Below are 23,509 nucleotides of genomic sequence, written 5' to 3' on the forward strand. Positions count from 1 at the left end.
CCCTTCCTCCTTTTGATCCCTTGGTGAACCAGCTCAACTCTATACTCTCCTCTTCTCTTGAGTCTCTTGCCCCCTCAACCTATCACTGATCTTACTCTGATGAGAGTTGGCCATTCAATTTCTTCCACTATCTATTGCATTCATTTCTAGTCAAGTGATGCTCAAAAAAGCTAGATCCATTACAAATTTATGTTATTTAATATCCACTGGGCCCTCATTTTGGCAAAGAAATTCTTTTACACACCCCCAAGGGACTTATTATCCCACTTACTATAGTGGTTTTTCTTCTCTTATGCAACCTCTTATAGCTCCACCTTCTTCTCACTCTTTCAACTTAGAACTTTGCCTCATATTTCACTGAAATAGTTGAGATTATTTCCTGAGAGCTTCCTCTTCTCTCTTCTCATTTCACATATACATCACAGAGATGCTTTCTGCTTCTATCTCTTCTTTCATTCCTGTTTCACATTAAGAGTTGATCCTTCTCCTTGCCAAAGTTAACCTTCTACCTGCATGAATGATTCTATTCTACCCGATTTTCTCTAGCAGATTGCCCTTTCTATGATTCTCAGCCTCTCATTTATCTAAAACATCTCCCTGTCTATTGTCTAGCTCCCTACAGCTTACAAACTTGCCCATGTATCATCCATTTTCAGAAAATCCTCACTTGTTCCATCCACCCTCTCTAGCTATCATTCCATATCTCTTCTCTCTTCTGTGACTAAACTCCTTGAGAAAGCTTTCTACCATCAATGCTTCCACTTTCTTTCCTATCGTTCTCTTCTTAACTCTAAAGTCTTTCTATGACTTCATCACTAAACTGAAACTACTCTCTCCAGAGTTATCACTGACCTCTTAATTGCCAAATCTAATGGCCTTTCTGAATCTTCATCCTTCTTGACTTCTCTGCAGCCTTTAACTCTATATATCATTCTCTTCTCCTTCATATTGTTGGAGCACTCCTTCTCACTCTCCTTTTATTGCTTATTCATCCATTAGTACTGGTTGTTCCACCAGGTTCTGTCCTGAGCCATCTTCTCTTCTTCTTTTGTACTATTTTACTTGGTGATCAACTCCCATAGTCTCAATTATCTTTATGGTGATGATTCTCAGATCTACTTATTCAAATCTAAACTCTCTCCTAACTTCCAGATTCACATCTTCAACTCCCTATTGGACATCACAAACTTCATGAAATGGAGACATGTTATACTCAATATGTCCAAAATTGAATTCATTATTTTGCCCCTAAACTCTCCCCCTTCTGAATTTCCCTATCACTGTCAAGGGTACCACCATCCTCCCAGTCCACCAGTTCCAAAACCTAGCTATCATCCTTAACTCTTTACTCTCTCTCTAACATGTTGTCAAGTGCTGTCAATTTTACTTTCATAATATCTCTCATATACACTTCCTCTGCTTGGACACTGCCACAGCTTGATGCAAGCCCTTTTCACTTCACTTCTAGCCTATAGCTTTTTAGTTGTTCTCTCTGTTCATATCTCCTACTCCAGTCCATCCTCCACTCAGCTATCATATTAATCTTCCTAAAGGTCAGGTCTGAACATATACCCACTTATTCAATCAACTCTAGTGTGTCCTTAGAATCTCTAGGATCAAATATAAAATCCTGTTTGGCATTCAAAGACCTCCATAACTTGACCTTCTCCTACCTTTCCAATCTTCTTGCCTCTTCTTCAAACATATGCTTTGATCCAGTGATACTTGCCTCCTTACTATTCCTCCAACAAGACACTTCATTCCCCAACTCTGTGCATTTTCATTGGCTGGCCCTTTCTTCCTTCATACCTAGAATTCCTTCTCTCTGCCTCCTGGCTTCCTTCAAGTCCCAGATAAAATCCCTCCTTTCACAAAAAGCCTTTTTTAATCCCCCTTAATGCTAGTGCCTCCCCCTCCAACTTATCTTGCTTTTATCTTATTTGTAAATAGTTTTTTGTTCTCTTTGTCTCTCCTATTAGAATGTGAACTCCTTGAAAGCAAAGAGTGTTTTTTTGCCCTTCTTTGTATTCCTATCACTTAGTACTTACTAATAGTAGGCACCTAATAAATGCCTGACTGACTGACTTTAGAACCAAAGGCAGGGGGTGATCAAAATAATAGATTTTCAGAGTTAGAAGAGACTTTGATCATTATCAAGGGCAACCTATGCCTCCAAAAGCACCCCTATACCACATGTCCTATGGATGACCAGCCTTTGCTTGAAGACCACCAAAGAAAAGAAACCTGCCACCTCAGGAAGAAGAATCTATTAGACAGTTCTAGTCATTATGAACTTTTCCCTGACATTGAACCTAAACTTTTCTTTTTGAAAATTCCTTGTTCTCCCCTAAGAGCCCCCAAAGCATATCTAAACCTTCTTCCACATGATAGCCTGTCAAATAGTTGAAGACAAATACTGCTATCTCCCTGACTCTTCTCATCCTAATCATCCCCATTTCTTTTATCCAAGTATCACGTTGTATGATCTTGAGGACTTTCTCCATTCTGGTTGCCGTCTTCTAAATATTCTACATTTTACCAATGTCCTTACTAAGCTGCAGCATCTAGCACTAAACATGATAATCCAGACCGAAGTCTGACCAGGACATGATATCCCTGGATCCATCAGCTCCTTATTGATGGAATCACTGCTTATCTTAAGGCGTCTCAGTACATTAGCGCTTTTGACTTTGAAAGAAACAAACAAAAAGGAGGAAAGAAGGAAGGAAAAAAGCAAGGAAGGAAAGGAAGGAAAAAAGGAAGGAAGCAAGGAAGAGGAAAAAAGAAAGAAACCCAGTTTGGTATGATCTAACATGGCATGATCTATTCTTTCTGTAGCCATGTAAGTTTTTTGTGATCTCTTATTCCTCTCCCTATTGCACTCAGGACTTTCTCTATCATGCCCTAGCTCTTCATTCTGAAGTCTCACACCAACCCTGATATTCTCATATTGGAGGGAACCTCTTTCCCTGTGTGCTCTCATTCTGATTGGATGGCTGCTCTCAGAACCTCCATTTAAGTAAGGTGACCAGTCCAGTCATCTCTCATTCTTCTCCAGACTTCATTCTGGACTTCCTCTATCATGAACCAAAGCCAAATACTTTAATCTTTCCTCCCAACCTTCACCCTTTTCAGCTACCTTTTCTAATGTGTAGTCTTTCCTTTTTAGAATGTAAGCTTCTTGAGGGTGGGGATTGTCTTTCTACCTGTATTTCCAGTGCTTAGCACAATGCCTGGCACATAGTAAGCACTTAATAAATACTTGTAGACTGAATGATCATTAATTCCTTTCATACATGCCTATTAACCATCACTTTAATAATGCGTTTTAGAATTTTGCCAGAAGTGAAGTTAAACTTTTTGGTCTATAGTTTGTACTTTTTATTCTTTTTCCAATATAAAGGTCATTCTCATCATGATAGAAAATATATATACTGTACCTATAATTTTACTGGTTTGGGGAACTCCTGGGTGAGGAAACTCCCCCTATCAATTAATGTCAACACCTTTCTCAGTAATTATTCATCTTACAGAACTGCTTAGAGCACTGGGATATTGAGTGACTTGCTAAGGGTCACACAACCAAGGTCTTCCTGGCCTTAAGGCCAGCTTTCTATCCACTACACCTTGTTGCTTTGTGTATGGAAGAGAAAACAGAAATAAAATTAGATTTAAACAGTTCTATCTCCTCTTTATTTTAGTATAACACTTAAGGTATGGCATTCAAGGTCTCATCCCAAACTAACTTTCCACTAGTTTTCTCCTGTAACTTCCCTAAGTATACTCTACTCTTTAGCCAGACTTTACCATTCCCTTTATTCATCTGTGACTGGTCTACCTCAGAACCTTGGCTTATGCCATTCCTGCAACCTGAAATGTCTTACTTTCCCATTGCTGTCAAAATCCTATCTTCCCCAAAGGAACAACTCAAGTATCAATATCTTCATGAAGCTTACTTATCTTGTTTTTCTTCCCCACTTCCAAAGTTAGATGTGATCAATCTCTCCTCCAGTCTCCCAGAGGAATCTATGCCTTTCTTATAGGTATTTATTCTGCTCATTCTTATTTATTCTGTTTATTCTTAAATTGTAATTACATCAAATTTGAACCAAAGAAAAGACATGCAAAGACATCTTTCCCTATGCTTCTGAAGGGTTCCACATCTGAAACATTGGTATAGTGTCAGAGTTTTTCAATGTATTGATCAGTTTTGCTGATTTTTTTGCCTCATCTCCCCCTCTCTCCTTTTTTTTTTTTTTTAAAAAATTCTTCATTATAAGAAATGGATCCCCAGGGTAAGAGGGAGGCAAGAGGGATACAGAGAGAAATTTAAGTAATATTAAAACAAAATATAGTAATAAAATTTTATTTTAAAAACTACAAGTATGTATTTTATTCTCCCCATTAGATTGCAATAATATTATATTAAAATTTCTTAGTAACATAATTATATAAAATAAAGACAAGGTAATTTTTTTGGGGGGAAAAAGCACATTAAAAAAATTTGCCCTTGAAGGTCAGACCACATAACAAATCTTTTTTCATCTTTGCATTCCCCATGGTGCCCAGTATGTAGCCCAGTGTAAAGCAGATGCTTAACAAATACCTACTAAATGAACTTGTATTTCTAATCCATCACCTCAGAAATGGTGACTGGGCTGAATTGCATTTCTGAGCTTTTATATCACTTAGCATTATACTCTTTCACAGCCACTAAGGCAATTAATTAATGGAAAGTTACTTGTCAAAGAGTCTATTTCACTACCAGACCAGGAACTGGAGCTCAAAACTCCTCAGTTGTCTCCCGAGGTGCATTGTTTTCATGCAGTGATGTTAGTAAGCGGGAGTCTGAAACTAAAATCCAGGGATTTTTTTCTGCCTGCTTAGCCCTCTGATGAGGTATGATTATATAAAAATCATCATTAATAGTCAGAAGTCATCGACAGTCAGAAATGTATCTATAGCCCAAAGAAAAGTTCAAATAATAGATTTATTTATTTATTTATTTATTTTTGGTGGGGAGGAACTAAGCATTCCAAAGAGAAAGAGTAGACAGCTAACATCAAAGCTGATTAATTGATTAAAATATCAAGGACAGCAGCAAGACTTGCTAGGACATGTCCTATGGTCATGGTTTCAAAGAATTTTTGAGCTATGAGGAGCATTAAAGATGATAAGGATCTGAAAGCCAAAATAGTGAGGTGACTTGTCCAAGGTCATACCAGTTAAGGTCAGAACCAGGGCTAGAATCCAAATCTCCAGATTTCTGGTGTAAGGCTTTTTTTGCCCCTACACTTATACAAAATGAGAATTCATGCTCATCATATAAGTCTTCAAATTTGGCAAGATCATTAAGATCCTTCTGAATTACCAAAAAAGAGAAAGTTTTATTTGATAATTTTCATCCTGAGCATATTATGTCATATTCAAATTTTCAAAAAAATTAGTAATCTTACTGATCATCTAAATTTGGTGAGTATGGGAAGTCTTAGTAAAGACAATATTCGAGTATTTGAAATAGCCCATTCTCCAGACATTTGGGTAAATAGCTACAATGTAAAAAGGAATCTCATTATACATTTTTAATAATACATTATGGCAAGAAAACACTATATGTGTACAGTGAGGTACCATATATAGGGCAATGGACTTTGAATCAGAAAGATCTGAGTTCAAATTCAACCTCAGATATTTTACCAGCTTTTTGAGCCTGTGTGAGTACCTTCATCTCTCATCACTTCATATTCCTCCTCTGTAAAATGGGCTAATAATAGCACCTACCTTACAGGGTTGTTGTGAGAATTCAATGAGCTAGTGTAGATAAAGCATTTTATAAACCTTAAAGTGCTGTATAAATAGTTGTTGTTCAGTAATTTAGTTGTATCTGATTATTTGTAACCCCATGGACCATACTGTTCATGGGGTTTTCTTGGCAAAGATACTGGAGTGGTTTGGCATTTCCTTCTCCAGTGGATTAAGGCAAACAGGAGTTAAGTGACTTGTCCAAGGTCACACAGCTAGTAAACATCTGAGGTCTGATTTAAACTCAGGTTTTCCTGACTCTAGGTCCAGAGATCTACCCATTGAGCTATTTAACTGTCCTTGTATAAATAGTAGCCATTATTATTATCTGGTCAACACAATGACCCTGTGAGGTTAATAATGCTACTTATTCTTATCTTCCCTCCAATGCTAATCTGCATTTATAGAAGGAATTTGCTCATCAAACCATTTTTTATACTACTAAAATCATAGATAAAGAAACTGAGGTACAAAGAAGAGATTTGCATGAGGTCACATAAATAGTAAGCCTGGACTCACATCCTGGTTTTCTAGCTCCCAGTTTCCTAGCTTCCATCAAATCATAGTACCAGTGACTTGGGGCTTGTATTTAAATAATTTATTCATCTTTCACATTTCTTCATCTGTCAATTTTGATCATATTTTACTAGAATCATCATTATTAACACCAAGTTTCAAAGAGTTGTGAAAATAAGCCTTGCCTACTTATCTACAGATCCCTATTTTGCAGATACATGCATTTGTCAATTCTATATGTCTTGTCCCTTTGTTAGGGCTATGTTTACAAGCGTGGTCTGGAAAATTAGCATCAGTGATAGTTGTGTCCTAAGTGTACAGCAACAAATGTTTATGTTACTGATATTGGTGAGGATGGAAAAGAGTAACTCTGGAATGCTTACTACAGCCTAGGGAAATTATCTGCATACAACTAAAGGAGAAGAATACTTGTGAGTCTGGGAGTTCCTTATTCCTGATGAACTAGCTCCTCCCCACCCCCCTAAACCTTATCCCTGTCTGGTTAATGTCATAATGAGATGTGTTGAAAAGCTGAGCAGTTGCAGGTGTACTTTGTCAACTGTGAATCAGGCCCAGGATTCCTTTCTACCAACACATTACATAGATTATGTACAAATTGCCTGTTTTCAGCTGCATTTGAGAGGGCTAAACTGCTGGCAAACAACTAATGTCCAATGAAGAGTCATCCATTCAGAGATTCTGCCTTGACCTGCTAATCTAATAGCTTATTTATTGAACAAATAAACAATGGGTGCTTGCTAGAAAGTCAAAGTGATGATTGTGTTTTTATTTACTCTTTTGTTCTTGGGCTAATTAAAAAATTTATTTTGAGGTGCCAGTGCCTATTAATAAGGGCTAACAACACCTGGTATTTATTGGTCAAATTAACAAACCATTAAGTTCCCAGAACTACCATCTTCATATAGGACTCAGTCTTCAGAGTTTAGTAACTAATACATCCTTTGGTAAGCAGCAAGGTATTGTAGAATGAGCAGTGGATTTGTATTGATAAGACTTGGTTTGAATTTTAGATTGTGGGACCTTGAAGAAGGCATGTTCCTTTTCTAGGTCTCAGTTTCCTCATCTATAAAACAAGGAGATTGGATTGTCGTGAAGTGGAAAGGAAACTAATTTTAGAGGCAGAAGCCTTGGGCAACTTTCTTGTGTAACCACCTTGAAAAGTTAATTTAACCTCTTTGACCCTTAGTTTCCTCATATATAAAATGAAGGAGAAGGAAGAAATGACCTTGGTGGGCTTTTCTAGCTCTGTTCCTTTGGTATCTAAGATCCATTCCAATTATAAATCTTATGACTATATGAAATCATTCCATTTGTCACTTACATTTTATATTGAAAGGACCATGTCTTATAGATTGGTTTAAAGACATTTATATTTACTGAGAGGCATCATAATGTAGTGGATAGAGAAAGATTCAAGAAGACCTGATTTCAGGTGCTACCTCTGACAATTACCAGCTATGTGATTTTGAGCAATCTTCTTAACTTCACAACTGTAAGCTACAAAACGGTGTTGTCCTGCCTATGAAATCCAAGGTCCAAATTCTAATTTTAAATTTGCTGCAGGGAAAATAGGATCATTTTAAAATTTTCTCTAATTGTCTGGAAGAATAGGCTGAGAATACTTATCCCAAACAATGAAAATTCGGCTTACTGTAGGATGCCTTGACTGAAAGCAGCTTTTTTTTCCCCTCAGCATTTCTTTTATGTTGTGAGGTTTGCTGCATCGCTGTTGGTCTCCATCTAGGCATGGACTCTGGACTGTTGAGTTGTGCCTGTGTGTTTCCTCACAGAATGATGAAAAGCCCTCCAGGGCTGCTCTATAAGGATGATCAATATAGAGATCTACCTGTATGGAGAGAGGTGCTACTGTCCATCTGTTCAAATGTGTCAATGTATACATTCAAAGAAAATGAAATTGCAAATAAAGAAGTCTATTAGCTAAATTTTTAGCATGATTTCTTGCCTTCTATTGAACTATAGGCTTTAGAGATTATGTAGTTCTATCCTCTCCATTTATAGGTGAGGGAGAAAACGGGCTCAGGGTGTGGAAGTGACTTACAACAACGTATAGGTACAAAAAAAAAAGACTTAAAGCCATTAGAAAGAACTTGTGAAATATTTAGGCCCTGAAAACTTTACATTAAGAAGTAAGAAATTTAAAAAGTGCTTAATAAGCACTAAATTTAATAAGTTTAATAAACACCTATTTGTGCCTGGAGATACTCTGCTGGGCACTGGGGATATTACAAACTAACAAAATGAAATTGAGGGGAGAGTACAACATGTACATAAGTAAATCCAAGAAATCTGAGGAGGGAGAAAGTATTAATACCTATACAGATCAAAAATGTAGCTTCCTGGAAGAGGTAGAATAAATTTGGTTCTCACTTTGGCAAAGGTGGGGTTTTCTAAGACATTTTTAAAAATTTACTTTTAGCACTTTAACATATGCAAAGTAACGTGTAATGGAAGTCACATTGTATTTGGAATCCAAGGATCTGGGTTCAAATAATAGCTTTTCTGTTATTTGTCTGCTAGATTCCTGAGCCTTACTTTCCTTATCCATATTAGATGACCTCCAAGGTTCCTTTTAGCTTGAACTTTATAATTCTGAAATCCACTGGTTTTGACAGGCCTGAATTAGTTCTCTGCATTTAACATTTAGGCAGTCTGTTTCAGGCTGTTTGAAAATTGGTCATTAATCTACCAGCATTTATGTCATCTTGATGCTATCCTGATAGGCTCATAATAGGTACTCAATAAATATTCATTTAATTGAATAGGTAACAAATGTTTAGAGTTTCTGTGGCATGTAGTATAGAATCTGTGAAGGTTTAGACCAGAGAATTGTAATGATGTAAATTGAAATCCCAACCTAAAGTCAATTAAAAGCCCATTTGGCATGGTGGAGAGGAATGTATGGAATAATTTTCTTTGCAAGTATTGTGAAATCAGAAGAATGAATAAATGGATAGATGGGTGGATGAAGAACTAAGGAAAAAGCATTTATTCAGATTGGATGGTATCTCAAAGACCAAGTTTAACTCTCCCATTTTAGAGATAAGAAAGCTTAAATCCTGAGGGATTAAGTGACTTGTCCAAAGTCACACTGCTATTAAGTGTGGGAGGCAAGATTTAAATCCAAGTCTTTCTTATTCCAAATCTAGTACCTTATCCACTATACCACATTATCTCCTCTAAACCCTCAATTTTACAAATGAAGAAATTGAGGTCTAGAGATGAGGGATTAATTTGCCCAGGAACACAGGACAAATTTAGGAATTAGGCCTAAATCTACTGACTCCAAATCCAGTGTTCCACAAATGAGATAATATTTGTAAAGTGCTTAGCACAGTACATGACACATAATAGGTACTTATACAAAATAGGTACTTAATAAATGTATAATCTCTCTCCTTCCTCCTACCTGCTGGTATTATTTTGAGCTTGCTGAGAGATTCATAAAAATGGCATATGCATAATCATTTTATTTTTTGTAAATAAGCACAGCTTGATTTTATTTTCTAAAAACAGCTCATAGAACAAGGCCATGCATTCACAGCAGAACTTGTTCTGACTTTCCCATCTCTGTGCATTTGCTATCCACTTTGCCAAGACTATAATCCATTCTCATCTCCACCTACTGGAATCCTTCTCTTTCTTTGTGTTCATCTCAGGTTCCATCTTCTTCATTCATCTCCAGTAGAATGTAAACTTTTTTTTGGGGGGGGGTGTGGGGGTAATGACTGTTTTACTATTGCCTTTGTATCCCCAGTGCTTAATTTAGTGCATAGCACATAGTAGGGAGCTGAAAATGTTCTCTTCCTTCACAATTTTCATAATATAATTTGTTGGAACCTCTCTTTTGCCTCTATCACACATTACCTTTTACAATGTGTATTTACTTACATACTATATGCTCTCCACGAAACTGTAAACACATTGAGGGTAGAGTCAGTGGTGCTTTTCATTTTTGTATTTCTAGCACTTTACATGGAGCAGACTCCAAGGATGTTTGCTGTTTAGAATTGAAACTAGAAAAAAATGACTATGGAAGAAAGTTTTCTCTTCTCTGTGACTCTCTATTAACTATTGTTGTAGCATCAGAACTCAAAAAGGGAGAATAGGGCAAGGATCTGATTTCTGGGAGCAAGCATATTTGCTCTTGATGGCATATTTCAAGACTGAGTTCCTCAGCTCAAAGTCAGCCGGGCAATAAGCACTTACTAAGTACTTAGTACGTGCCATTCAACATACTATGTGGGGGAGGGAGGCACTGTGCTCTGATCAAAAGTATGGCTCCATACTTTCCAAGTGAATCACTGTTGCTCATAGTCAAATAAAATTTATTTACAAACCATTTTTGTTTCCCTGCTCATGTTTTTTATATGGAATACCTCTCTTGTACCTTCAGCCTTTGCCAGTTGTGGAGTTCTAGCAACTAAATTCAGATATCAGATGAGCCAGTGCCTCACAAAACCTGACATTTTAACCTGTTTATTTATTTATCTAGCACCTCTACTGTTAATACTTATGTGGTGAGTCAGGAGTTTCTATTTTGGTACAAAACAGTATGTGTGTGGGTACATATGTGCGTGTGTGTGTGTGTGTGTGTGTGTGTGTGTGTTTGTTGAGAATGTGAAAGAATGTTTTTTTTGGTTGCTGTTTTTGTTCTTAACTTTCTTAACTTCGGCAGAGATTGCAAGCATCTGCTGATTATCTTACAACTCTTCATTATGATTGGAAGCAGATATATCTTTCCCTCCTTAAATATTCTCAGTATTGTAATGGGAGCTTTGGAGATTTCCATAGTCTTATCTTTATATGAAAATTCCCTTTTGCTAACGAGATGGCATAAAGTATAGAGAGTTAGATGTAGAATCAGGAAGACCTGAGTTAGAATTCTGATTCAGACAGTTATTAGCTGGATACCCTAGGTAAGTCATAGCCTCTCTGAGTCTCCTCACTTGTAAAATGGGAATAATAATTACAGCTACTCACAGAGTTGTTTGAGGACCAAATAAGATAATATGTATAAATTGTTTTTCAGACCTTAAAGTCTATTATGATTACAAATTATATTATTATTGTTTTATTCACTTTTCATGAGGTTAAACCCAAAGTACTTTCAGTGGCTGGATGCAAATCCAATAAAATGTACATATTGGATCATCATTTTATCATTCATCTTTGGTTTTCTTCCAGTAAAGAGGCTGACATTAGGTAGGTAGGCTACAATGGTTTCTATGAAGCCATTTATGAACTTTCAGAAATTTTAATATATAAAGAGGGTAGGCCTGATATATGGGTGCCACTGGGAAAAATACCATTACCCTTCTCTTGAGGAAAAATGTAAAAACAATCCAAGAAAAGTGGGCATTTCATTTTAAGAATGAAATAAGTGGGTCTATCTCAGTTTTATGAATCTCTCAGCACACCGAAAAATATATCAGAAGAAAACTAGATTTGGAGTCAAAAGATCTAGGATTAAATTTTACCTCAACTACATATTCCTCCTCTGTAAAATGGGAGTATTGGATTAAATGCCTCCCTTGGGAGGAAAGGAAAGGTTGAATGGTAATGCTTACCTCACAGCAAAGGCTCTCAAAGGTCATTTAAGCCAACTCTCATTTTATAGATATGAAAACTGAGGCCTAGGCTGGTAAAGTGACTTGCATATCTGAGTATACCTGGATATACCTAGCCTATGCATTTGCTTAAATGTATATATTTTATTGACTTCATTAAATATTTCCTAAACACTTTAAAGTTTTTTAAACATTCATTTAAAATTTTTTAAAGTTTCAAATTATTCCTCCCTCCTACCCTTCCCCCACCCCTTGAGAAGGCAAGTGTTATGATATTGATTAGACATGAGAAGTCAAGCAAAATATTTTTCATATTAGCCATATTGCAAAATAAAACACACACGCACACACATACCAACAAACAAAAAAAATAAAGTGAAAAGAAAAGTATGTTTCAATCTGTAGAGTTCACCTATTCTCTCCTCACCAGTGGATGGTATTTTTCATCATAGGTCCTTGGGACTTTTGACAGTTTATCATAATTACAATATTGCTGTTACTGTGTACATTGTTCTCCTGGCTCTGCTCACCTCACTTTACATCAATTCATGTGTCTTCCCAGATTTTTCTGAAATCATGCTGCTCGTTATTTCTTATAGCACAATGGTATTCCATCACAATCACATACCATACCTTATTCGGCCATTCCTCAAATGATACCTTACCTTGGCATATGGTGTGACATGTTGGTCTATACTTAGTTTCTGCCAAACTGCTTTCCAGTTTTCCCAGCAATCTTTGCTAAATGGTGAGTTCTTGTATCAAAAGTTTGGATCTTTTGGTTTATCAAACATTGGATTACTCTGGTTATTTACTACTGTGTATTGTGTACCAAATCTATTCCACTGATCCCCCACTCTATTTCTTAGCCAACAACAGATTGCTTTGATGATTACCACTTTGAAATACAGTTTGAGATCTGGTACTGCTAGGCATTTTATTTTCATTGAATCTCTCAATATTCTTGACCTTTTGTTCTTCCCAGTGAATTTTCTTATTATTTTTTCTAGCTCTATAAAATAATTTTTGGTACTTTGGCATGATGCTGAATAAATAAATTGGTGTGATGCTGAATAAGTAAACGAACAAGTGGAATTACCAATTTTAATTATATTCGTTTAGCCTTTCCATGAGCAATTAATATTTCAGCAGTTGTTTAGATCTGTCTTTATTTGTGTTAAAAGTGTTTTGTAATTATATTCATATAGCTCCAGGGTTTGTCTCGGCAGATAGACCTTCATTTTGTCTGCAGTTATTTTAAATGGAATTTCTTTTTCTTTCTCTTGTTACTAACTTTGTTGATAACATATAGAAATGCTGATGATTTGTGTGGGTTTATTTTATATCCTGCAACCTTGCTGATGTTGTTAATTGTTTGAACTAATTTTCTAGTTAAATATTTAGGATTTTCTAAGTATACCATTATATCATCTCCAAAGAGTGGTAGTTTTGTTTTCTTATTGACTATTCTAATTCTTTCAATTTTTTCCTTCTTTTATTGCTATTTCTAGCATTTCTAGAAGAACATTGAAAAATAATGGTCATAATGAGTATTCTTTCTTCATCCCTGATTTTATTGGGAAGGCTTCTAGTTTATCTCTGATATAGATGATGCTTGCTGAGAGTTTTAGATAGATGCTACTTATAATTTTAAGAAAAACTCCAATTCCGCTTCTGGGAGCCAATAAGGTGGAGTAAAAAGGTAGTCGCTCTTACCCTCCCCTATCAACTTCTGAAAACCCAGAAAATATCACCCCAGAAAAAAACCCTGGAACAGCTGAACCAGAAGAAAGACAGAGTACAGCAATGCAGTAGCCCAGGTAGCTAGAGGGATTAACAGGAAAGGCCCCTCTTATACTGGGGGAAGGGGAACAGTACGGAACTGGGAGTCATCCAGTCAGCTAGTGGAAAGACCCACTTTAGCACACCAGGAAGAGATTCTGATGCCTTGGCATTCTACAGCAAACAGGTCTCCCAGTGCCTCAGCAAAAATAAGGGAAGCAGCACTACAAAGGGCCCCACGTGGATAAGAACCCTGCAGCATTCGTCTGAAAGAAGCTGAAGAAAGCAACCTACAGGTGCCCGAAAGTTCCAGCCTTGTTGATTCCAGCCCAACATCAGGTAAGCTGCCAGAACCATACAGCCTCCAATTGCCAACATAAGATACCCCAGCACACAAAGCCAGTGACCAAGACCTAGGCTCCCAACACAAGAAGCTTGGGTCAGTGCCCTCTGTTTCCCAGCAGGAGAGCTTAATCTCTTTAAAGGCCAGGGAATAAAGAAACACCATAATAAAGAAACATATGATAGATTCATATTATGAGAAGAGTGAAAATCAAGACAGAAATTCTGAAGAGGACAACATTGTCATCAAACCCATATCTGCAACATCAAAAGGGAATATGAACTGGTCTGAAGCCCAAAAAGCCTTCTTAGAATAGCTCAAGAAGGATTTTAAAAGTCAAATGAGAGAGATAGAGGAGTCCTTGAAAAGTACAATTGGCCAATTGGAAAAAAAGTACACTGAAGAAAACAAATCCTTTAAAAATACCATTGACCAATTGGAGAAGAAAGTACAAAACCTAACAGAAGAAAACAATATGTTAAAAATTAGAATTGAACAAATGGAAACTAATGACTCTATGAGAGAGCAAGAATCAGTCAAACAGAAATAAAAAAATGAAAAAATAGATGAAAACGTAAAATACCTCTTGGGTAAAACAACTGATCTGGAAAATCGATCCAGGAGAGACAATTTAAAAATCATAGGCCTATCTGAAAATCATGATGAAAAAAAGAGCCTGGACAATATCCTTCAGGAAATCATAAAGGAAAACTGCCCTGAAGTCCTAGAACCAGAAGGTAAAATAACTAAAGAAAGAACCAACCGCTCCCCACCTGAAAGAGATCCCAAATTGAAAACACCAAGGAATATAATAGCTAAATTCCAAAATTACCAGATTAAAGAGAAAATACTGCAAGCAGCCAGAAAGAAACAATTTAAGTATCATGGAACCACAGTCAGGATTAAACAGGACTTTGCAGGCTCTACATTAAAAGACCGTAGGGTGTGGAACATGATATCCTATAAGGCAAAGGAGCTTGGATTACAACCAAGGATCAACTACCCAGAGAAAATTAGCATGATCTTTTGGGGAGGGGATGCATATTCAACAAAATAGGGGACTTCCAAACCTTCCTGATAAAAAGACCAGAGTTCAACAGAAAATTTGATCTTCAAGTACAATATTTAAGAGAGACATAAAAAGGTAAATGGGACAGAAAGATACAATATGTTGTTAATAAGGGCAAAATGTTTACGTTCCTACAAGGGAAGATTACACTTGCAACTCTTGAGAATGGTATTGTTATTATACCATGTTAAAGGAGTATACATAAAGGGGGTGGATATAAGTTGACTTTGATGTAATGATAAAAAAAATCTAATCAAGTGGGTTAAATGGATCCAAGTAAGTGGATTAGTCTGAGGTAAGAAAATGTACTGAGAAAGGAGGAGGCAGACAAGGGTAAATTACATTACAGTAAAAGACACAAAAACCTATTAGAGCAGAGGTAAAGAAGGGAAGGGGATGAGCATTGTTTGAACCTTACTCTCATCAGATTTGGCTCAAGAAGGGAATAAGTTAATCAGTTAGGTATAGAAATCTAACTTGCACTATAGGCAGTAGGAGGGAAAAGGGGAAAGAAAAGGGAGGGGGGGTTGGAAGGGAGGGAAGAAGTAGTAAGGGTAAAGGGGAAGAAAAGGGAAAGGGATAATAGAAGGGAGGTGGGACTGAAGGAGGTGGTGGTCAAAAGCAAAACACTAGTGAGGGGGGGAAAGGAGAAAGAAAAGCATAAACAGGGGGAAAAAAGGATGGAGAAAAAGACACAGATAGTAATCATAACTGTGAATGTGAATGGGATGAACTCTCCCATAAAAGGGAAGCATATAGCAGGATGGATTAAAAACCATAATCCTACAATATGTTGTTTACAAGAAACACATTTGAAAAAAAAGTGACACATATAGGGTAAAGGTAAAAGGCTGGAGCAAAATATATTATGCTTCAGCTGAAGTACAAAAAGCAGGGGTAGAGATCCTGATCTCAGACAAAGCAAAAGCAAAAATAGATCTTATCAAAAGAGATAAGGAAGGAAACTACATCCTGCTAAAGGGTACCACAGACAATGAAGTAATATCATTACTAAACATATATGCACCAAATGGTATAGCATCCAAATTCTTAGAGGAGAAGTTCGGGGAGTTACAGGAAGAAAGAGACAGCAAAACTATACTAGTGGGGGACCTCAACCTCCCTTTCTCTGAACTAGATAAATCTAACCGCAAAATAAACAAGAAAGAAGCTAAGGAGGTGAATAGAACATTAGAAAAGTTAGGTATGATAGACCTCTAGAGAAAACTGAATGGGGATAGAAAGGAATATACTTTTTTCTTGGTGGTACATGGCACATACACAAAAATTGACCATCTACTAGGGCATAAAAACCTCACAATCTAATGCAGAAAGGCAGAAATAGTAAATGCATCCTTTTTAGATCATGATGCAATAAAAATTATATGTAATAAAAGGCCATGGAAAGACAGACTAAAAAATAATTGGAAACTAAATAATCTAATCCTAAAAAATGATTGGGTCAAAGAACAAATCATAGAAACAATCAATAATTTCATTCAAGAGAATGACAATAATGAGACAACATACCAAAACTTATGGGATGCAGCAAAAGCAGTTCTTAGGGGAAGTTTTGTATCTCTAAATGCTTACATAAATAAAATAGAAAAAGAGGAGATCAATGAATTGGGCATACAACTAAAAAAACTAGAAAAAACAAATTAAAAATCCTCAATTAAACAACAAATTAGAAATATTGAAAACCAAAGGAAAAATTAATAAAATTGAAATTAAGAAAACTATTGAACTAATAAATAAAACTAAGAGCTGGTTTTATGAAAAAAAAACAATAAAATACATAAACATTTGTTTAATCTAATTAAAAAAAGAAAGAAGAAAACCAAATTACTAGTATCAACAATGAAAAGGGTGAAGCTACCACCAAGGAAGAGGAAATTAAAACAACAATTAGGAATTATTTTGCCCAACTATATGCCAACAAATTTGACAATCTTAGTGAAATGGATACATATTTACAAAAATATAAATTGCCCAGATTAACAGGAAAGGAAGTAAAATACTTAAATAACCCCATCTCAGAAAAAGAAATTGAAGAAGCCATTGATGAACTCCCTAGAAAAAAATCTCCAGGGCCAGATGGATTTACATCTGAATTTTATCAAACATTTAAAGAACAATTAATTCCAATACTATATAGACTATTTGGTAAAATAGGTGGAGAAGGAGTCTTACCAAATTCTTTTTATGATACAAATATGGTGCTGATACTTAAACCAAGAAGAGTTAAAACAGAGAAAGAAAATTCTAGACCAATTTCTCTAATGAATAAAGATGCAAAAATTTTTAACAAAATATTAGCAAATAGATTACAGCAACTTATCGCAAGAATAATACACTATGACCAGGTAGGATTTATACCAGGAATGCAGGGTTGGTTCAATATAAGGAAAACTATCAGCATAATTCATCATATCAACACCAAAACTAACAGAAACCACATGATTATCTCAATAGATGCAGAAAAAGCTTTTGACAAAATACAACACCCATTCCTATTAAAAACACTGGAGAGTGTAGGTATAAATAGAGTCTTCCTTAAAATAATAAATAGCATCTATCTAAAACCTTCATCAAGCATAATATCTAATGGGGACAAGCTAGAAGCATTTCCAATAAGATTGGGGGTGAAACAAGGATGACCATTATCACCACTGTTATTCAACATCGTACTGGAAACATTAGCTTTAGCAATAAGAGAAGAAAAAGACATTGAAGGTATTAGAATAGGCAATGAAGAAACAAAGCTATCACTCCTTGCAGATGACATGATGTTATACTTAGAAAATCCCAGAAAATCAAGTAAAAACTACTTGAAATAATAAACAACTTTAGCAAAGTTGCAGGCTATAAAATATAAACTCACATAAATCATTGGCATTTCTATATATTACCAACAAAGCCCAACAGCAAGGGATAGAAAGAGAAATTCCATTTAAACTTACTGTAGACATTATAAAATATTTAGGAGTCTACCTCCTGAAACAAACCCAGGAACTCTATGAACACAATTACAAAACACTTTTCACGCAAATAAAGCCAGATCTAAATAATTGGAAAAACATCAGTTGCTTATGGGTAGGCCGAGCTAATATAATAAAAATGACAATTCTACCTAAGCTAATTTACTTATTCAGGGCCATACCAATCAAACTACCAAAAAATTATTTTATAGAGTTAGAAAAAATAATAACAAGATTCATTTGGAAGAACAAAAGGTCCAGAATATCAAGAGAACTAATGAAAAGAAATGCAGGGGAAGGTGGCCTACCCATTCCAGATCTTAAATTGTATTATAAAGTAGCAATCATCAAAACTGATTGGTACTGGCTAAGAAATAGAGTGGTGGATCAGTGGAATAGGTTAACTATGCAAGACACAGTAGTTAATGACTATAGTAAACTATTATTTGATAAACCCAAAGACCCCAGCTTCTGGCATAAGAACCCACTCTTTGAAAAAAAAAACTGCTGGGAAAACTAGAAAAGAGTATGTTAGAAACTAGGCATAGACCAAAATCTCACACCATATACCAAAATAAAGTCAAAATGGGTACATGATTTAGGTATAAAGGCTAATACTACAAGCAAACTGAGAGAGCAAGAAATAGTTTACCTGTCAGATCTATGGAGAACAGAAGAATTCATGACCAAACAGGAGATAGAGAACATTACAAAAAGCAAAATAGATAATTTAGATTACATTAAATTGAAAAGTTTTTGCACAAACAAAGCCAACGCAACTAAGATTAGAAGGAAGGTAGAAAATTGGGAAAGAATTTTTACAACCAGTCTCTCTGATAAGGGCCTCATTTCTAAAATATATAGAAAATTAAGTCAAATTTATGAGAATACAAACCATTCCCCAATTGATAAATGGTCAAAGGATATGAACAGACAGTTCTCAGATGAAGAAATTAAAGTCATCTATAGTCATATCAAAAAATGCTCTAAATCACTATTGATTAGAGAAATGCAAATCAAAACAACTCTGAGGTACCACATCACACTTATCAGATTGGCCAAGATGACAAAACAGGAAAATGATAAATGTTGGAGAAGATGTAGCAAAATTGGAACACTAATGCCTTGTTGGTGGAGTTGTGAACTGATCCAACCATTTTGGAGAGCCATTTGGAACTATGCCCAAAGGGCTATAAAAATGTGCATACCCTTTGACCCAGGAATAGTACTTCTAGGGCTATATCCCAAAGAGATCACACAAATGGGAAAAGGATCCACATGTACAAAAATATTCATAGCAGCTCTTTTTATGGTGGCAAAGAATTGGAAATTGAGAGGATGCCCATCAATTGGGGAATGGCTGAGCAAGTTATGGTATATGAATGTGATGGAATACTATTGTACTATAAGAAATGATGAACAGGCTGACTTCAGAAGAACCTGGAAAGACTTGTATGGTCTGATGCTGAGTAAAGTGAGCAGAATGAAGGGAACATTGTACATAATAACAGCCACATTGTGTGATGACTAATATTGATAAACTTAACTGTTCCTGGCAATACAAGGATCTAAGACATCTCCAGAGACCTTGTGATGGAAAACGCTATCCACATCCAAAGAAAGACTATGGAAGTTGAATTGTTATTTTTTTTCTCTTCTGTTGAGTTTTGTTTCCTCTTTCTGATAGTTCCTCCTATTGGTTTTAATTTTTACTTACAACATCACTAATGTGAAAATGTTTAATATGAATGTAAATGTATAGCCTATATCAGATTGTGCGCCGTCTTGGGGAGGGTGGTGGGGAGAAAGGGGGAGAAAAATTTTAAACTCAAAAGCATATGGAAATGATTATTGATAAATCAAATAAATTAATAAAAAATAAATAAATTTTAAAAAGAAAAAAAAGAAAAACTCCACTTATTGCTATGTGTTGTAGTGTTTTAAATAGGAATGAGTGTTATATTTGGTCAAAAAGCTTTTTCCTGTATTTGTTGAGATAATCATATGATTTTTATCATTTTTGTTATTGATATGGTCAATTATGCTGTTGTTTTCCTAATATGGAATCAGTACTTCATTACTGGTATAAATTTCACCTGATCATAATATATACTATTTGGGATATTTTACTGTAATCTCCTTGCTAGGATTTTATTTAAAATTTTTGCATCATTGGTCTGTAGTTTTTTGTCTCTGTTTTAGCTCTTCCTAAATAATAGTGTCGAAAAAGGAATTTGCTAGGACTACTTCTTTGCCTCTTTTCCCAAATAGTTTATATAGTATTGAAATTAATTGTTTTTTAAATGATTGGTAGAATTCACCTGTGAATCAATCTGACCTTGTTTATTTTTTCTTAGGGAGTTCATTTATTACTTTTTCCAATTTCTTTCTCTAAGATAGGGCTATTTAAGCATTCCATTTCCTCTTCTGTTAATCTGAGCAATTTATATTTTGTTAAATATTTATCCATTTAATTTAGATTGTCAGATTTATTGGCATTTAATTTGGCAAAATAGCTTCTAATAATTTCCTTTAATTTCATCTTCATTGGTGGTGAATTCATTCTGAAAAAAAAGAGATTTTCTTCTTTCTTTTTTAAAAATCAAATTAACCAATGGTTTATCTATTTATTTTTTTCCCATAAGACCACTTCTAGTTTAATTTACTAGTTCAATGGCTTTCTTATTTTGAATTTTAATAATCTCTTCTCTGATTTTCAGGATTTACAATTTGGTGTTTAATTGGAGATTTTTAATTGATCCTTTCCCTAATTTTTATAATTGCACCCTCAGTTCATTGATCTGCTCTTTCTCCATTTTATTAATGTAAACATTTAGAGATATACATTATTCTCCTAAGTACTGCTCTGGCTGTATCCCATAGATTTTGGTGTGCTGTCTCATTGTTGTCATTGTTTTTCATGAAAATATTTATTGTCTCTATGATGTGTTCTTTGATTCACTCAGTCTTTAGTATTAGATTGTTTAGTTTCTAGGTTTTTTTTTTACATTTAATTTAGTTAACATTATTTATGTTTCTACAGCCCTTTATTGAATGTAATTTTTTTAAATCATGGTCTAAAAGGATGCATCTAATATTTCTGCTTTTCTGCATTTGTTTGTAAGGTTTTTATGCTCTAATACATGGCCAATTTTTGTGAAGGTGCCATGTATAGCTGAGGAAAGGCATATTCTTTTCCATTCCATTCAATTTTCTCTATTGTCTATTTCCTCCTGTAACTCACTTAACTTTTGCTTTAAGAATTTGAATGCTGTACTATTTGGTGCATATATGTTTAGTATTGATATTACTTCATTGTCTATGGTAGTTTCACTGCTTATCTCTTTTAATTAGGTCTGTTTTTCCTTTTGCTTTGTCCAAGATCATTATTGCTATCCCAGTCTTTTTTTAAAGCTCAGTTGAAGCATAATAGATTCTGCCCCAGCCCCTTATTTTTACTCTGTGTGTGTTTCTCCATTTTCAGTGTGCTTCTTGTAAACAATGTATTGTCAGAGTCTGTTTTCTAATCCATTCTGCTATCCACTTCCATTTTATGGTGAGTGCGTCCTATTCATGTTCACAGTTATAATTACTAAGTGTGCATTTCCCTACATTCTATTTCCCCCTTATTTATCCTTCTTACTTTTTTCCCTGTTCCTCCTCAAAAATCTGTTTTCCTTCTGACCACCGTCTCCCTTAATCTGCCCTTCCTTCTATCAGCCCCCCCCTTTCTCTGATCCCATGCCCCCTTATTTCCTTATAAGCTGAGATATATTTTTATATCCAACTGAGTGTGTATGTTATTCCTTATTTAAGCCAATTTTAAGGACAGTAAAGTTCAAGCATTGCCTGCCATCCCATTTTTTTCCTACACTGTAAAAACTTTTCCTTGTGTGCCTCTTTTATGTGAGCTTATTTTCCCCATTCTTACTCTCCCTTCCCTCTTCTAGTACATCCCTATTTCTCACCCTTTAATTAAAAAAAATCATCCCATCATAGTCTACTCACACTCATGCCCTCTGTTTATATATAATCTTAATTGCCTTAATAATGATAAAGTTCTTAGAAGTTACAAGTGTCATTATTTTCCCATAGGAATGTCGACAGTTTAACCTTATTGAATCCATTATGATTTCTCTTTCATGTTTATGTTTTTATGTTTCTCTTAAGTCTTGTGTTTGAATGTCAAATTTTCTATTAATCTTTTGTCTTTTGATCAGAAATGTTTAAGTATCTTCAATTTCATTAAATATTCATTTTTCCCCTATGAAGGATTATAATCAGTTCTGCTGAGTAGGTGATTCTTGATTATAATCCTAGCTCCTTTGTCTTCTGGAATATCATATTCCAAGCCCTCTGATCCTTTGATGTGGAAGCTGCTAAATCTTGTGTGATTCTGACTGTGACTCCACAGTATTTGAATTCTTTCTTTCTGGATGTCTGCAACATTTTCTCCTTGATGCAGGAGCGCTGGAATTTGAGTTTTCATTTTGGGATCTCTTTCAGGAAGTGATTGATAGATTCTTCCAATTTCTATTTTGCCATCTGTTTCTAGGATACCAGGACATTTTTCCTTAATAATTTCTTGAAATATGATGTCTAGGTTCTCTCTCTTTTTTTTATTATGGCTTTCAAGTAGTCCAAAAATTCTTAAATTATTTCTCCTCCATGTATTTTCTAGTTTTTTAATAATATATTTCACTTTTTTTATTCTTTGGGTTTTATTTGATTTTTTTGTTAATGTCTCATGGAGTCATTAGCTTCCACTTGCAAAATTCTAATTTTTAAGAACTTTTTTTCAGTGAACTTTTTTATCTCTTTTTCTATTTGGTCAATTCTGTCTTGTAAGGTGTTATTTTCTTCAGTATTTCATTGTGTATCTTTTATCAAACTGTTGGCTCTCTTTTCACAATTTTCTTGCATCACTCTTGTTTATTTTCTCAATTTTACTTCACCTTTTCATTTAGCTCTTAAAATCCTATTTGAGCTTTTCTAGGAATTCCTGTTGAGCTTATGTTCAATTAAGCTTTTTTTCTTTGAGGCTTTGCTTCTAGCTATTTTGACATCATTATCTTTTGAGTTTGTGTCTTAATCTTCTTTATCACCATAATAGCTTTTTGTGTTCAGGTTCTCCATGTAGTTGTTGTAGTCACAGTTGCCACTACTGAGGCCACCGCCTCCTCCTCCTCCTCCTTTTCCTCCTTCTTCTCCATCTCTGTCTCCTCCTTCTCCTTCTCCTCCTCCTTCTTCTACAGCTTCTTCTGCTTCTTCTTCTTCTTCTTCTGCTTCTTCTTCATCTTCATCATCATCATCGTCATCATCTTCATCTTCTTCTTTTTCATCTTCATCTTCTTCTTCTCCTTCTTCTTCTTCTTCTTCTTCTTCTTCTTCTTCTTCTTCTTCTTCT

This window comes from Vombatus ursinus, unplaced genomic scaffold, assembly GCF_900497805.2.
Source record: "Vombatus ursinus unplaced genomic scaffold, bare-nosed wombat genome assembly UNPS02010284.1, whole genome shotgun sequence".
NCBI classification, from domain to species: Eukaryota; Metazoa; Chordata; class Mammalia; order Diprotodontia; family Vombatidae; genus Vombatus; species Vombatus ursinus.